The 12,252-nt window shown below is 43.0% G+C and overlaps 1 protein-coding gene across 4 annotated transcripts in view; it reads left to right on the top strand.

Moving 5' to 3' along the window:
• Window positions 1-12,252, top strand: part of PWWP2A (PWWP domain containing 2A) — a 77,003-nt gene that overhangs the window by 47,430 nt on the left and 17,321 nt on the right. The window lies entirely within an intron of this gene.

Raw genomic sequence — 12,252 nt, 5'->3', positions numbered from 1 at the left:
CATAACAGGTTCTAGTAACAGTATAATAATAAAGATGCTGTCTGCCTTAAACTGAGAGTGGAAAGTCAGCATAACAATCAAGACTCACGTGTTCCATCCCTGGTGATAGTGTGAGAGCGGCCCCGATTCCTCTGCTGGCGTGGAGTTTGGGAGACTCTGCCGGCAGATGGACCTGCTCGGCCCATTGGCTTTGGGAGTTTCTGTAGCCAGTTTGGCACCTGAAAGGGTTCTGTTTCCAGGAAGGTAAAGAGTTCCGGAAGATCCGCTGGTGTTTTCAGAGTGAAGGAGGACTGTGCAGACTGAAAAAACACCGCCAGGGGGTATCCCCAGCGGTAAGTATATCCCCGTCGTCTCGCAGCCTCCAGTACCGGCTTCAACAATGCCCTGCGTTGCAGTGTAGCTCTGGAAACATCTGGTAGAATCTGGATTCTTGCGCCGTCAGAGTCAATTTCACCATGTTCCCAGGCTTTCCTCAATATAGCTTCTTTCTGTACGTACCTGTGCAAGCGGCACAGGACATCCCGCGGTCTGGCTGGATCTGTTGGTTTCGGGCCCAGGGTGCGGTGCACACGGTCAAATTCCAGCGTGGGCGGTTGGGCTCCCAGAACGTTATGAAAAATTGCTGTGACCGTCGCCACGAGATCTTCAGAGCCTGTCGCTTCAGGGATTCCTCGCAGTCTCAAATTGTTACGGAGACTACGGTCTTCCATTTCTTTGAGATGGAGTTGCATCTCTTGAGTAGCCATATCTTGGGCTGCCTGCGTTCTTTCTACTGCCTGCATTCGAGTCTCCAGTGATGCCACCGACGTTTCACCTGTTGTAACCCGTTCCGTTATGGAATGCAATTCAGACCGTATTTCTTGTAAGTCTCTGTTATGTGCTTCCTCTATTCGGACAATAAGAGCCTCTATATCTGCCCTCGTGGGGAGAGCTTCAATGTCCGCCCTTGTGGGGAGAGCTCTCAGCATGGTCCGGAGGTCTGCATCTAGACTGCTTTAGCTGTGGGTTTGTTCTGCCATCGTTGGCCTGAAGGCTGCTGGCGTTTCTGTAAAGGGGTCTTGTGTCGGTGATTGAGGCGGCGTATTCCCTTGCGATGTGTTGTGGAGCCGCTCCATATGTGACCCACGTGGTCCAGCTACAATGGCGCCTGGTGATCGCCGTGGAGAGCCTCTGAAATACTGCTGTATGCCGGGCTGAGAGATCCGATTTCGGGTTCCCTTAGTAGACGATCTTGTCCTATATCGATTAGGGGTGCTCATGCCGTGCCCACTTAGATCTTGTGTAGTTAGTGGCTTCTGTAGAACGAGTCGGGCCGGGAGCTCTGCTCTAACACGTCTCTACTCGGCCATTGCTAAGCCACGCCCCCCGCTTGCAGCATTTTTAACCACCTAAGGACTGTAAGGATTTACCCCCTTAATGACAAGGCCATTTTTTTGTGATACTGCACTGTGTCGCTTTAACTGACCATTTTCCCGGTCGTGCGACATTGTACCTAAACAAAATTTATATATTTTTTAACTATAATAAATATCCCCAAAAAGTATATATATAAAAAAAAAAACTAAATTCTTCCTCTGTTTAGGCCAATATGTATTCGTCTACATATTTTTGGTAAAAAAATAAAAAAAACGCAATAAGCTTATTTTGATTGGTTTGGGCAAAAGTTATAGCATCTACAATATAGGGGATAGATTTATGGCATTTTTTATTATATATATATATATATATATATATATATATATATATATATATATATATATATATATATATATATATATATATATATATGCCATAAATATGTATGTATGTGTGAGAGAGATGGATCTCTATCCCCTTCACTCCCTGTCACTGTGTCACCCACTGCAGTGTTCGTGGTTTTTGTTTATCGCTGTACTGGTGTCATTTGTGACAATCAGTGTTGGGGTACTTAGTGGTAGGCCCAGATAGGTCTAGGGACCCCCCTAATAAAAGTTTAACCCCTTGATCACCCCGTCACCAGTGATCACCTTATTAGTGTCATGGGTGATGCTGGTTGGCTAGTTATTTATTATTTTTTTTTTTTTATAGCATCAGGGCACCCGCTGTATATTAGCTAAATAAAGGTTTAACCTCCTGATCACCCGGCGGGTGATATCAGTTGACATCAGTCAGGTTCTGCGTCGCCCCAGGCAGCGTCACATTAGTGCCAGTAGCACTGACACGCACGCACCATACACCTACTTTAGTAGTATAGTGTCTGAACTGATCAATATCTAAGTAGTTTAGGGTTCCCAAAAACGTGTTTTTGGGATCAGCCCAGATACCTTCTAGCACCGTTTAGCCCCTCCGCCCGGCCCACCCAAGTGCAGTATCAGTCGATCACTGTCGCTTGCAAAAGGCATAACTGTAGCATTCGCAGAGTCGGGCGTGATCCCTGCGAACGCTAACAGTTTTTTTTTTTTTATAGCATTTGAAGCAGTCGCTGACAGTCATGTGCTCTTCCTTTTTTTTTTTTTTTTTTTTTTTTTTTTTGAGTCTCACTAGTGTATGAGTAAATTTAGAGGCCAAAATGTCCCATCAAAGGTACAGTAGTGAAAAGGCCTACGCATTTCTGAGCCTGACAGATGAGTGAAGAGGAAGTCACCCATCTGTCAGATTCAGGCTCAGAATACGAACCAGTAGACAGCAGCGGCACCCTGACAGATAGCTCTGACGACAGAGTAGCGGCCCCTGCCAAGGTCAGGCATACCTGACCCCCCTTCTTCTGCTGTTGTTGAGGTGCAAGAACCACAGGGCTCTCGTATGGAGCAGAGAGCCAGTACTAGTGCTGCTCATCCTTCTGGTGAACTGACAAGCACCAGCAGCCTAGTACATCCTGGTCGTACATCCAGCGCTGCAGTAACACTTGGTGATGTGGCGAGTCCCATAAGTGCAGTTCAAGCTGGTGAGGTGGCAAGCACAAGTAGTGTCCCGCTGCCACCAAGAAGAAGACAAACAGGCCAGTCGAGTCCGTAGTGCCCTTCCTGCACTCCTTCCTAAATCCTACATGCTACACTGAAAGTGGTGCTCTTTTTTTTTTTTTTTTTTTTTTTTTTTGTCCCCCTCGTACCCATGTTACTCATCATAACCTATGAGAGTGCCCCCTTCTGGACATCCTGCAGAGTATCTTGCTGCATGCTCCATTTTGAGTTTATATGCTACACTCAGACAGTGGTGCTCTCTCCCCCCACTCCTGTTGCTTTTTTCTCTCCTCCTTATCCCACTGGCTTCATCACACAGTTTAGGGCTATTAACCCTACATTGTATATGGAGAAGGCAGGCACACGACTGGGAGAGACTTGGAAGGGTACCTACGCGCATGGAGGAGGCCTTAAAGAGTAAAAGCATGTATTGCTTCTTATCCCCTGTGCTCCTAGACCTAATGAACCATTAACCCTTGCAGTGTGGGGATAAAAAAAATTATGATGTGAAAAGTGGGTAAATCATAATGTAGAAAGACCGTGAAGGTCCACTTTAAAAATAAAGCTGTGTGTGAACTGAGTCAAATTTAGCAGTAGCAACATGGAGAAGGAGATTTCATCTGACTTGGCATTGGTAATACTTGGGTAGTACTATTGCAGAATAGTGAAAAGCTCAGTGACTGCTTTGGGACTCACAATTCTCACACAGACTGCAATGCTTCTGGCAGCCCTATTAGGACCTGGTATGTGTCCAGGAAGTGACAGTATGTTTTCTGTTCTCTTCCTTCTTGTCCCAAAGGCAATAGAGCACTGACATGCACTGCATAGTTCCAGTATGAATGCAGCCCTTCTTTGCCAGAGCCAGCTAGCTCATCATTTTAAAAGATGTGCCCCTTCACCCAGAGCTTTATAAATGTTTATTGGACATCTCCACACTGAATCACAGTGACTTCCTGAATCACAATGATCCTGACTGGATGAAAAGTACTTTTCTTTGTGTACATTTAGATATGAAGAATTCCCTTGCTGATGCCTTGTATAAGATTAATGGGGCATGAACCTATGTTTTCACTCTGATAATGTGATTTTGTGTGTACATGGTAAAGAATGAGTCTTTTCTAGCCATGCGTGGTGCAAATTTCGGCCAGCTCCCACTAAACCGGATAAAATTTGCTCAGATTGTGGTTCTGACGGTCACCTACTGCTCGACATCCTTCAATTGAAAAATAAAAGATGCTTGGCAGAAAACTGTCAGCCCAACAGCGTCTGCATCTATCGGATGCAGGCACCGTTTGGATAATTTGTCAGCTGACCCTGCAGTCACCATAGTGGAAGACTCGCCCTTGTGTATGATCAGGTTAAAATCTTTTTTGCTTTGCTCACAGACCTTGCTTCCAGTGGTCTGTATTAAATTGTGATGTTGAATATCTTTCTGTTCCAAGCTACATTCTGTGTATACAGGGATCTGGAAGTATGGAACTTTGGAACACAAAGTGCATTTTTAGTAAACCTGTAACGAACGTCACCCTCTCTCGTCTTTTGGGTCTTTGCAGCGATAAATAGAATGGGTCACTGTAGCTTATGTACTGGCGAGCTTTTCCACTGCAAGGCCTGCACTTGGCTGGCACAGGGATAAATTGGGCACATACAGCCTTGGTTCTGTACCCCAGCAAGGATGTTTATGGTATGTTTTACCTTTTAGGCTCCATGCACATTAGCGTTTTTTTTTTTTTTTTTTTAAGCTCCTAGAAGCTGTTATTGGCATTTTTTCCTGCTTCTAGAAGCTAAATAGTCTTATTCTATGTATCCATGCACACGAATTTAGGTTATTAGCATTTTTTGAGCTTCAGCGTCTAGGAGCAGGGAAAAATTAGTTTTTTGTAGTTTCCTGGAGCGTTTTTCCAGCAGAAACTCTCCTAAACACCACTAATAGCGTGTTTTCAGCATTTTTTTCTTTTTTTTTTTTTTTTTTTTCTTTTATGGCAAAAATGCTAACGCTCCTAAACGCTACTACAAAAAAGCTATTACCAGCGTTTTTTTTTTTTCCCAGTGTTTAGCATTATTATTATTTATTTTTTTTTTTTAGCTTAAAATATATTATTTGCAAGTTTTAGACAAAACAAGGTTTAATCTTTATTGGGGGGGTGTAACTTATAAGGGGAAATGCCTTATTCCTCACTCATCCTGGTATGTGGGCAGGCCTTTGGCATCCTCGATTATAATACAGGACCACTGACCCTGCATCGTACCTCATTACAAAGGGGATCAATCGACTTGGGTACAGACAGCTTCCCCATTCATGGTTCGAATCTTGGCTGAACCAGCCGAGATTTGAACCGTTTATGGTCCACTTAAGTATATGCAGAGCAGACACACACACCCCGTGCCCTCTAGGGCAGTTGGATGTAAACTGACTGCCTATCTGTTCACACTCGACTGCTATCCGATCCAATCTGCCAGATGGATGGGGAACAGATCCCCATCCATCTTAATAGTTTGGATGCTGGCAGGTGTCAACAGACATGTGTCCATTGACATTCCCCGCTCAATGGAGGGGACAGGAGGCTCTGCCAACAAAAAAACTGACTGGTGAACACGATCAGTCCATATGTGTGAAAGGGTTCTAATGACAAAACGCAAACTAATTCCCCCATCCAGACAAGTGAGGCGAATAGAGGTATCCTTCCCCTTATGACATTGCATTCTCACAACGGAACTTCTCTGTTGTCAGAATGCACACAGTAGCTGCAGCCAATTGTTATATTCACTTCTGTTGAGCGGGAACAGCCATACCGAAAATGTCTGGTCCCTGCTGAACCGGTTGCATTTTGATCCATCTATGGCCAGCTCTTTGTTGCAGTAAGACCTTCCCTTATGCTCTAGAGATGAGGGGTTTCTGCAATCCAGCAATAAGGTCAGCCACATATGCATTGATTTCTTTCACCAAAACCCCCATGGGAAACGCATAGATTCCTCAATCTGTTATCAGCATGGATGGAGGGATCTACCCTGCCGTCCATCGTTTTCTTCTCCCGATTGCCACCCAACAGTAGCTTAAACCACAGGTCTCCAAACTTTCTAAACAAAGGGCCAGTTTATTGTTCTTCAGACATTAGGGGGACAGACTGTTGTCCCCCGGGTCCCCCACGCTGCCTCTGACTTGGTGTTTAGTGGGAGTAAAAAAAACAAAACAGCACCTCTGGTCAGTAGCATGGGAATAGTGCCCTGCCATTGGTAATGGAGGAATAGTACCCCATTATTGGAGTTATTGGGGGGGAAATGGTGCTCCATTGCTGGTGTTAGTGGGAGTTATAGTGCCCCAAGGGCCGGATAAAGGCAGGCAAAGGGCCACAGTTTGTAGACCACTGGTTTAAACCATAAAAATCCTGGAAAGCCATGTCTTGATATACAGTACATGTGGTACATGTTCAGAAGTGTGGTATATACATGGTGTATTTATATGTATATTCAGACATAATTTTTCATAATTGTGACTTGTTTTGCTTATTCTTGTAACGCTGATAAAGAGGGAATGGTGTTGCCCCCAAAACACATTGGCTTAATAGTGGATTTTTATGGTTTAAGCTACTGTTGGGGAACCCCTGCTGTATGGGAGCTGCCTTACGAGAACTATTAAGCTTGTTTTGAAGTTTTCTTTCATCTGACATCACTTGCAAAGTCTAAAAATTCCCAGCGCCTCTTTGAGTTTCTTGTTCTGGAGTCTTTTGTGTTCTGAGAGCAGTTACTCCATCTGGTTGGCTGCATTTACTTTTTGGCTGAAACTTTTCCATCTGGCACCTTTTGATTTTTCAGATCGAAGTTTGCTGAGCTGGGTGGTGTCAAAAGGGCCAACCATGGCTTGAATTTATTTCAGCTGTATGGCCAGCATAAGAGAACTTTGCAGGGCTGATGTCTGACGGCTTGGAATTTCAGTTAAACAAGAAGGACTCTGTCATCAGTTAAAACAGCAGTTGGGGGTTGACTGGATTTCTTGCAGATTAGAAACAATAACGCACTGGAAAATGTGTTTATTGCAGAGATGTACTGATTTTATTTTTTTTTTCTCCTTACATTTTTGCCTAAACATTTTTAATTGTAACTGACTGTCCAATCAGACAATATACACCTTTTATATAGTTGTGCGTGTAATTTCACTAAGTTGAGGGAGTGGGGGGCACAGTGAATAGGAAGCATTCACCTGGAAATGACTTTTTCCTGAGTTTCAGTGCTGGAGATTTCATTTTATTTAAGGGGAGGATCTGAGTTCAACAGTCTATAGGTGATTGGTTAGTTCTAACTAAACACCAGCCTCAAAATTGGTGTAGTCATCTATCGTGGATTGACTCTTACAGGGTATTGCAAAAATGAATGCTATAAAGTGCATATGGTAAATTCAGCTGGGGGGGAGAAAATTTGAAAAAATTTATCAATTGACAATTAAGTGTAACTAAAGGCAAAACTTTTGTAGGGGGCAGGGGTTATATTCTGTCAGGTTATTTTATTTTCCATCTGTGTCTGAGTTTGAGTAAGGTTCCATTCACACCTAAGTAATCCGCCCATGATTCAAAATCGCGGGACGCTCATGCGATGCCATTACTTTTTTAATGGCACCCCAATCATGGCAAATCACATTGTTGCAATTTGTAGTGTGATTTATTGCGCCATGATTGGGGTGCTATTAAGAAGTAATGGTATCACACAAGCGTCCTGTGATTTCAAATCGCGGGCAGAATCGTGGCGATTTGGATCGCTCAGGTGTACGTGTAAATGGAGCTTTTCTTTTTTCCCATAGGGGAGATTTCCCTTCACTTTCTGTCTCATAGCCAAAACGAGCCAAAGTGAGAGGAAATCTTACCAAAGAGGGGGAATTCTGGGGTGTCACCAGAACTAGTGTCCCCATTGGAAGATTTCCGCTCTATTACTATATGGTGACGACCCAAAATTTGTGATTTTTTTTTTTTTACTTTCGTTTTGATGATAACCATAAATGGGACAAATGGAGATGGGGAATCCCCCTAAATGAGGACACAGCAAAAAAAAAAAACTGACAGGTGATTTAATCCTTCTACACGAGGGATCTGCAATTAGCGGACCTCCAGCTGTTGCAAAACTACAAGTCCCATCATGCCTCTGGGTGTCATGCTTGTGGCTGTCAGAGTCTTGCTATGCCTCATGGGATTTGTAGTTCTGCAACAGCTGGAGGTCTGCTAATTGCAGATCCCTGCTCTACACTTTATCCAATTTTTTTTTTTTTTTTTTCCCGGTAGTACACTTTAACATACTGTTCTGAAAATTGTATATATTGTTTGTGAGTTTGGTGCATATGTCTGTGCAGTGGGAGGTTAAGATTGAAGGTATTTCTCAATGTCTTGCAATGTAACTACGATTTAGGCAGTTATTGCCTTTATCCTGTCCTAGCAGAGATACTGGGCACTGAGTAAAGCCAGCTGGGTGCTGCTAAGATGGTGATGAGTTTTTTTTTTTTTTTTTTTTGCTATAGATCTATTGTAAAAGTCGGTTATTTGTCAAGTGCTCTTTAGCACAGTTTCATTGCAACTCTGTTTACATGCCACTGTTTGCACCTGCTGAGTCAGACCAGGAAAACGTATGTTCATGTGAGGCTTTTGTTTAACTACTATTCATTTTATATTGACTTAAAAATATCTGTTATGGTGCGTAAATAAAAGCACACTCTGTTTTTGGTGAGGGTATATCCGCTCCTTTTACAATGTTCTCACCTGCCACATTGTTCTGCCAGGTCAAACGTTTCTTGGTTATATAACATCTGCCAAAAAAAAGTTACCCATGTTCTAGTATAATTTTGTTCTGATCTTAAAATGTATCCAAGCCCAAGGACAAAAAAATGTTATATTTTACACTTGCTAATCCTTGGATGTAGTGGCTGCATTCATTTCTTAGGAAGCCATGTTGGGGATAACTAAAGCATGGTGATTTCATAGCACTTTGGGATGAATCCACCCTGGGGAATAGGGACCCCAAAAAGGTCATTTTACTCCAACAAACTTTGACATTCATGGGTTTTCTGCAACTGCTCACCAAATATTATTTTTTAAAATCCCAAATGCAACCTTTTAAACCGGTCACACACGGATTTAATTTCCATCAGTTTTCTGATGATTCATCTGAAAATTACACAGTGGGTGTGCCTGTTGGCTGCCTTCCTCCCAAGTTGCAAATTTGTTGGTCAAACAGTTTCTGCAGGCCAGCTCTTGAAATACAATCTCCACAGCGGGAAATTAGGCAGACCACAGATGGTGCAAATCTCTTTCCTGCAACCACGGGCTGCAGGAAAGAAAGTTGCGTGATTCCCCCATCAACATAGACAGTGTTGACAGGAGTGTCGTCTCCTGCCGAGCAGTTGTCTTCTCCCGGGAGGGAGTGGACGAGAGAAGCCCTCCCTGCTGGAAGAAGACAGTGATTATTGCTAGCAGTTATAGCTGACGCTTGCGATAATCGCAAGTGAATCTGGCAGGCTGGTGGTACATTCAGCCTGCCCATTAATGGTTTGACTCTCTGCTGGTTCAGCAAGAACTGGCTGAGATTAGAACTGTGTATAACCAGCCTTAGATTTTGTCCCTTCAGCATTTAGTGTGTAACATGATGCAATTGCCTCCACTCTACCCTTAAACTGAGATTCACTCTCTAATTGTCCTGATCACCAATATCACTGGGAATCAAAGTAAATGAACATGAGGGCATCATCCCTGTATCTTTCTTTTCAGGCGTCATGTCTTTTTCCCTGTCATCCTAGCGGCTGGCTTGCTTGGATGGCTTTTACAGGCAGCAGGAGGAGACAAACAACCCCCCCCCCCCCCCTCCATTGGTGCCTCTATGCTCTACCGTGTGATTGGAAAGACCGGGATCTGATCCGGCGGTGGCAGGTTACCACAGAGCTGGCCATCTCTGATCTTGGGAGGCCAGAAGTCAGAAGGGATGACGTCACTTCTGTAAACCCTGACATTTTGTATGTGTGTGTGTATATGTATGTATATATATATATATATATATATATATATATATATAATATATATATATATATATATATATATATATATATATATATATATATATATATATATATATATATATATATATATATATATGTAAATATATATATATATGAATATATGTGTGTGTGTATGTATATGTGTATGTGTATATATATATATATATAATGTGTATGTATGTGTATATAGATATATTTAGATTTATATTATCATTTTTTTTTCCTCTCTTGGGCTTTCCAGGGGAGAGGAGAGATCTGGAGTCTTATAGATCCCAGATGTTTCCATAAAGAGGACCTGTCATGTTTCATTTCTATTACAAAGGGATGTTTACATTTCTTGTGATAGGAGTAAAAGTGATCAAAGGGACAGTGTAAAATAAACATTTTTTTTTTTTTTTTTTTTTTTAAAGCGCCCTTGTGCTCGCATGCAGAAGCGAATGCATACATCGTAGGTGTTCACACCACACGTGAGGTATCGCCACCAACGTTCTAGCGAGAGCAATCATTTTAGCACTAGACCTTCTATAACTCTGAGCTGGTAAACTGTAAACCTATGCGTCACCTATGGAGATTTTTAAATACCATAGTTTGTCCTCTCTTTGCGAGCATGCTCCTTTTATAAAGCATGACATGTTAGGTATCTATTTACTTGGTGTAACATTCTTCATATCTTTACCAAAAAAATGGGTTATATGTTGTGTTTTTGTATATATATAATGTGTTTTTGGGTGTTCTGAGTAATTTTCTAGAAAAATATGATTTTTACACGTAGGAGAGAAATGGCCTAGACTGGAATTGGTTGAAGTGATAGTAAAGAGCCTCCTCTTCTCTTGTACCTACAGGTAAGCTAGCAATCAGATTTACCTGTAGGTGCAATAAATATCTCCTAAATGTGCACCGTTTAGGAGATATTCTCTTAAAGTGGTTAAGCCACTTTCACATCTTCATACTGTCCGTGCTGTGTCCCCCTATGTGAGTGATTTTTATTAAAAAAAAAAAAAAAAAAAAAATAGACACTGATTATACTTCATTTCACAGCGCCTATCGGTGATTACGTGACCGGCTGGCTCTCTCCTTTCCCCCGTCTGGCAGCTGCAGCGGGCGGGGCCGAATTTCCCCTGCTGACATTACTTGGGAGGGGAGAGGAGGATGAGAGAGAGAGAGAGAGAGCGTCGGTCACGTGATCGCTGAGAGGCGCTGTGAAATTTAGGTATAAATCGTCTTTTTTTTATTTATTTATTTTTAATCACTTACACAGGGACACAGGATTAGGACACAGCGCTAATAGTATGACAATATAGATGTTATTTGAGCAGCAGGAGTTGTGGGGGCAGGCACTGTCATCAGCTGACAGGCAGGGAGGGGGGGGATAGGAGAGAGCAGGGTTGCGGATGACGGAGGCATGTAAACTGACCACAGTGTCAGGGCTCAGCAGCCATGATGAACCATGGTCAGTTTACAGGGGGGAGGGCAGAAACTGGCAGGATCAGCCAGGTATTTCAGGTGTTATAGGGAGCCAAATTACACAGCACAAGCACTGTGCTGTATAATGTGCTTTAACCACTTCAATACAGGGCACTTTCCCCCTTCCTGCCCAGGACAATTTTCAGCTTTTGGCGCTGTCACACTTTGAATGACCCAAACTAAATTTTTGTCATTTTCTTCCCACAAATAGCTTTCTTTTGGTGGTATTTGATCACCACTGGGGTTTTTATTTTTTGCTAAACAAAACTAAAAGCCAAAATTTTTGAAAAGTTTTTCTTCGTTTGTTATAAAATTTTGTTTTCTCCTTCACTGACGGACACTGATGAGGCGGCACTAATATGTAGAACTGATGGACACTAATAGATGCCACTGATGAGGTACAGACAGTCATTACCGATTGGCATTGTGGTGGGCACTTCTGATGGGGCGCTGCGCTGGTAATCAATGCGCTGATTATCAGTGCACCCCCCCACCCCGACAGGAGAGCCGCCGATCGGCTCTCCCTGTCAGCACAAACCGAGGAAAGCCGATTACCGGCACTTCCTGGTTACTGCTGTGATTGGTCACAGCTGATCACATGGTAAAGAGCCTACGTTATAGGCTCTTTGCAACGATCGGAGATTCGGTGTGTTAGTGACACATCGCACCACCGATTGCCGCTTTGTGCACCCCCGGGTAAGTCCTATAATGCCCAGTCAGGATAATTGAGCCACATTGCGGATGTCAATCCACAGTGGGGTGGGGAAGTGGTTAAAGGAACAGGATCTTTAACCCCCCCAAAAAAAACGCTTTAAAGCCTGC

This window comes from Aquarana catesbeiana, linkage group LG03, assembly GCF_042186555.1.
Source record: "Aquarana catesbeiana isolate 2022-GZ linkage group LG03, ASM4218655v1, whole genome shotgun sequence".
NCBI lineage: Eukaryota > Metazoa > Chordata > Amphibia > Anura > Ranidae > Aquarana > Aquarana catesbeiana.
Note: the sequence above shows the minus strand (reverse complement) of the source record. Positions and strands in the feature narration are given on the sequence as shown.